We start from the raw sequence: 5,747 nt of genomic DNA, 5'->3' as shown, positions 1-5,747 counted from the left end.
ACATGTTAAGCTTCCGCATGTGCTTTGACTTGTATGCTATGAATGTTGGTCATGAGACCCATGCTTGTAGTATCTCGCTCCTCGGAGCCTATTGAATAAATACTTTGAGTCGTAGAGTTTTGTTGTGATGCCATGTTGTATTTACACATATCGAGCATATTGTGTGTATGATTGAAATGCTTGGTATGTGTGGGATCCGACAATCTAGTTGGTTATCCTTGGTAGCCTCTATTATGGGGAAATGTAGTCTTGTGCTTCCATGAGCCATAGTAGTCCGCTACAGCCCAGTTCACCGGAGTCCTGCTAGCCCAGCACTACTGTTCTGGAACACTTAGACTGGCCGGCATGTGATTCACTTCGTTCTTGTGTCTGTCCCTTTGGGGAAATGTCATGCGGTGACATCCGGAGACCTGCCTAGCCTGCTACATCCCGGTTCACCGGAGTCCTGTTAGCCCAGTCCTACAGCCCGGATTCGCACACTGCTAACCGACATGCTCGATGTTGATTCATGTATGCATGTCCCCGTAAGTTAGTGCCACTTTGGGTTCACGACTAGTCATGTCAGCCTGGGTTCTCTGTCATATGGATGCTAGCGACACTATCATATACGTGAGCCAAAAGGCGCAAACAGTCCCAGGCCATGGTAAGGCAACACCCGTGGGAATACCGTGCGTGAGGCCACAAAGTGATATGAGGTGTTACCGGCTAGATCGATGTGATTTGGAATCAGAGTCCTGACACAAATCAACCAAAACCCTAATGTCACCTAGATACTCCAATGTCACCTCAAGTATCCGTGGGTATGATTATATGATATGCATCACACAATCTCTGATTCATCTATTCAACCAATACATAGGACCTCAAAGAGTGCCCCAAAGTTTCTACCAGAGAGTCATGATGAAAACGTGTGCCAACCCCTATGCATAGGTTCATGGGCGGAACCCGCAAGTTGATCACCAAAACATACATCAAGTGAATCAATAGAATAACGCATTGTCACCACGGTTATCCCACGCAAGACATACATCAAGTGTTCTCAAATCCTTAAAGACTCAATCCGATAAGATAACTTCAAAGGGAAAACTCAATTCATTACAAGAGAGTAGAGGGGGAGAAACATCATAAGATCCAACTATAATAGCAAAGCTCATGATACGTCAAGATCGTGCCACCTCAAGAACACGAGAGATCAAACACATAGTTACCGGTACATACCCTCAACCCCGAGGGAGAACTACTCCCTCCTCGTCATGGAGAGCACCGGGATGATGAAGATAGCCACCGGAGAGGGATTGCCCCCTCCGGCAGGGTACCAGAACGGGTCTAGATTGGTTTTCGGTGGCTACAGAGGCTTCTGGCGGCGGAACTCCTGATCTATTCTGCTCCCCGAAGTTTTTAGGGTATATGGGTATATATGGGAGGAATAAGTACGTCGGTGGACCTCCGGGCTGTCCACGAGGCAGGGGGCGCGCCCAGGGGATGGGCACGCCCCCCACCCTCGTGGGCAGCCCGGGACTCTCTTGGTCCATCTCCGATACTCCGTGGGCTTCTTCTGGTCCAAAAATAAGTTCCGTGAAGTTTCAGGTCAATTGGAATCCGTTTGATTTTCCTTTTCTGCGATACTCTAAAACAAGGAAAAAACAGAAACTGGCATTGGGCTCTAGGTTAATAGGTTAGTCCCAAAAATCATATAAAATAGCATATAAATGCATATAAAACATCCAAGGTTGATAATATAATAGGATGGAACAATCAAAAATTATAGATACGTTGGAGATGTATCAGGTAGTATGACCCATTATGTAAATTCTTGCTGACCACAAAAGGTCCTTCCCAAGGGGGTGATAACTTGTGCATATCTGTCTGATCTTGGATGAGCCGGAGTACTAAGTCGCCTTCTTGAAAGGTTCTAGTTTTGACCTGGCGGCTATGATAACGCCGTAGATCTTGTTGGTAAATCGCCGAACGAGCCGCCGCAAGATCACGCTCTTCATCCAATAGGTCAAGTGCATCTTGACGCGCCCTTTCATTGGCAGCTTCAACATAAGCCGCCACCCAGGGTGAGTCGTGACAGATGTCACTAGGGAGAACCGCCCCTGCCCCATAAACCATGAAGAAAGGTGTGTAACCCATAGACCTGTTGGGGGTTGTGTTGATACTCCATAACACTGAGGGTAATTCCTCTACCCAACAACCCGACGTTCTCTGTTAAGGAACCATAAGTCGAGGCTTGATACCTCGTAGAATCTCCTGATTTGCTCATTCTGCTTGACCATTGGACTGACGGTGAGCTACGGAGGATACATCAAGCCGGATGTGCTCACGTTGACAAAAATCTTCCATGGCGCCTTTAGATAAATTAGTGCCATTATCTGTGATAATGTTGTGTGGAAAACCAAAATGGAAGATCACCTTCTTCATGAATTGAACCGTCGTTGCCGCATCACATTTACTAACCAGCTCTGCTTCAACCCATTTAGTAAACTTATCAACTGCCACCAAGAGGTGGGTCTTCTTATCCTTGGACCTTTTAAAAGGCCCAACCATATCAAGCCCCCAAGTTGCAAACGGCCAAGTAATTGGAATCATCCTCAATTCCTGAGCCGGCACATGAGCTCGTCGTGAAAATTTCTGACAGCCGTCACATCTTCTTACCAAATCCTCAGCGTCAGGGTGAGCCGTCAACCAATAGAACCCGTGATAGAAGGCCTTGGCTACAAGAGATTTAGAACCGGCATGATGACCACAATCTCCTGCGTGGATCTCTCGTAAAATCTCACAACCTTCTTCAGGAGATACGCAAGATTGAAACGCCCTTGTGACACTACGATGGTGCAACTCCCCATTTACAATCGTCCTCGACTTAGACCGCTGGGTTATCTATCTGGCCAAGACTTCATCCTCTGGCAACTCACCCCGGGTCATGTAAGCGAAATACGGAACTGTCCAATCAGGGATAACATGAAGAGCCACCACCAATTGCGCCTCCGGATCAGGAACAACAAGATCCTCCTCTGTAGGTAATTTAATAGACGGGTTAAGAAAAATGTCGAGAAACGTGTTAGGTGGCACCGGCTTACGCTGAGACCCTAGCCTGCTTAAAGTATCAGTCGCCTCGTTCTTCTAGCGATCAATATGGTCAACTTGGTAACCCTTGAAGTGACCTGCAATGGAATCAACCTCTCGTCGATAAGCCGCCATAAGCGGATCTTTGGAATCCCAAGTACCAGAAACTTGCTGAGCCACCAGATCTGAATCTGCAAAGCACCTCACCCGGCTTAAGCTCATCTCCTTAGCAATTCGAAGACCATGGAGTAAGGCCTCATACCCAGCGGTGTTGTTAGTACAGGGGAACATTAGCTGGAGAACATAAGAAAACTTGTCACCTCATGGGGAAGTCAAAACAACTCCAACCCCCGAGCCCTCCAACTGTCTGGATCCATCAAAGTGAATAGTCCAATAGATGTTATCCGACTTTTCCTCAGGTGCCTGCAACTCTGTCCAATCATTGATGAAATCCACAAGCGCTTGGGACTTGATGGCCGTGCGTGGCACATACTTTAAACCATGAGGACCAAGCTCAATGGCCCATTTAGCAACCCGACTTGTGGCTTCCCTGTTTTGGATGATATCTCCTAAAGGAGCAGAACTAACCACAGTAATGGGATGACCCTGAAAATATTGCTTAAGTTTCCGGCTTGCCATGAAAACCCCATACACAAGCTTTTGCCAGTGTGGGTACCTCTGTTTGGACTCGATAAGCACCTCACTGGTGTAATAAACTGGCCGCTAGACTGGGTACTCCTTGCCTGCCTCCTTTGTTTCCACCATGATGGCTACACTGACAGCCCGGCTATTAGCAGCCACATACAACAACAGAGGCTCTTTATCAACAGGGGCAGCAAGCACGGGCGGCTCAGCCAGCTGTTTCTTCAGATCCTCAAACGCTTGATTAGCAGCATCACTCCAAACAAAGTGATCTGTCTTCCTCATTATCTGATAAAGAGGAATAGCCTTCTCACCCAGCCGCCTTATGAACCGGCTCAGAGCTGCAATACGACCCGCCAGACGCTGAACATCATTAACACACGCCGGCTTAGCCAATGAAGTAATGGCTTTGATCTTCTCCGGGTTAGCTTCAATGCCTCTGTTAGAAACCAGGAAACCCAAGAGCATGCATGCTGGCACACCAAAGACACACTTAGCCGGGTTGAGCATCATCTTGTAGACCCGAAGATTGTCAAACGTCTCCTTCAAATCATCAATCAGGGTCTCCTTCTCTCTTGACTTCACTACAATGTCATCTACATAAGCATGAACGTTGCGCCCTATCTGATTGTGAAGGCAATTTTGCACACACCGCTAATAAGACGCCTGGGCACTCTTAAGCCCAAAAGGCATAGACACATAGCAGAAGGCTCCAAACGGAGTAATGAAGGTTGTCTTCTCCTGGTCCTTAACTGCCATCTTGATCTGATGATAACCAGAATAAGCATCCAAAAAACTCAAACACTCACAACCCGCTGTAGCATCAATGATTTGATCAATACGAGGGAGAGCAAACAGATCAGCCGGACAAGCTTTGTTTAAGTCCGTGTAATCCACACACATTCGCTAATTGCCGTTCTTTTTTAGTACCAGCACCAGATTAGCCAACCACTCAGGATGAAAAACTTGAATGATAAACCTGGCCGCCAAAAGCCGGGCCACTTCCTCACCAATGGCCTTCCGCCTCTCCTCATTAAACCGGCGAAGAAAGTGCTTGACCGGTTTAAACTTCGGATCAATATTAAGAGTATGCTCAGCGAGTTCCCTCGGTACACCCAGCATGTCCCAAGGCTTCCATGCAAAGATGTCCCAGTTCTCACGGATGAACTCAATGAGCACGCTTTCCTATTTCAGATCCAGATTAGCGCTGATGCTGAACTGCTTAGATGAGTTGCCCGGGACGAAATCAACCATCTTAATATCGTCCGCCGACTTAAATTTTAACGAAGGATCATGCTACGTGGTCGGTTTCTTCAAGGACGTCATATCTTCCGGGTCAACATTGTCCTTGTAAAATTTTAGCTCCTCCGTTGCACAAATTGATTCATCATAAGCCGCATCACCTTCCTCACATTCCAAGGCCACCTTGCGACTCCATGCACTATGATGGTGCCCATATAACCCGGCATTTTAAGCTGCAAGTAGACATAACAGGGCCTCGCCATGAACTTAGCATAAGCCGGCCGCCCAAACAGAGTGTGATAAGGGCTTTTGATCTTGACCACTTCGAAGGTTAACGTCTCAGACCTGGAATCGTGCTCATCTCCAAAGGCAGCTTCTAACGATATCTTGCCCACTAGGTAGGCTGACTTACCCGGCACGACACCATGGAAGAAAGTGTTTGACGGCTTAAGGTTCTTATCTCTCAGTCCCATACGACGGAGGTCTCATAATAAAGTATGTCAATGCGGATACCTCCATCCATGAGCACCTTAGTAAACTTATAACCCCCAACCAGAGGTGCCACTGATACGTCTCCAATGTATCTATAATTTTTGATTGCTCCATGCTATATTATCTTCTGTTTTGGAAATTATTGGGCTTTATTATTCACTTTTATATTATTTTTGGGACTAACCTATTAACTGGAGGCCCAGCCCAAAATTGTTGTTTTTTGCCTATTTCAGAGTTTCGCAGAAAAAGAATATCAAACGGAGTCCAAACGGAATGAGGGAAGCCATGAGGTAGGGGCGCGC

This window comes from Triticum dicoccoides, chromosome 5A, assembly GCF_002162155.2.
Source record: "Triticum dicoccoides isolate Atlit2015 ecotype Zavitan chromosome 5A, WEW_v2.0, whole genome shotgun sequence".
NCBI lineage: Eukaryota > Viridiplantae > Streptophyta > Magnoliopsida > Poales > Poaceae > Triticum > Triticum dicoccoides.
This window is presented reverse-complemented; position numbering follows the sequence as displayed.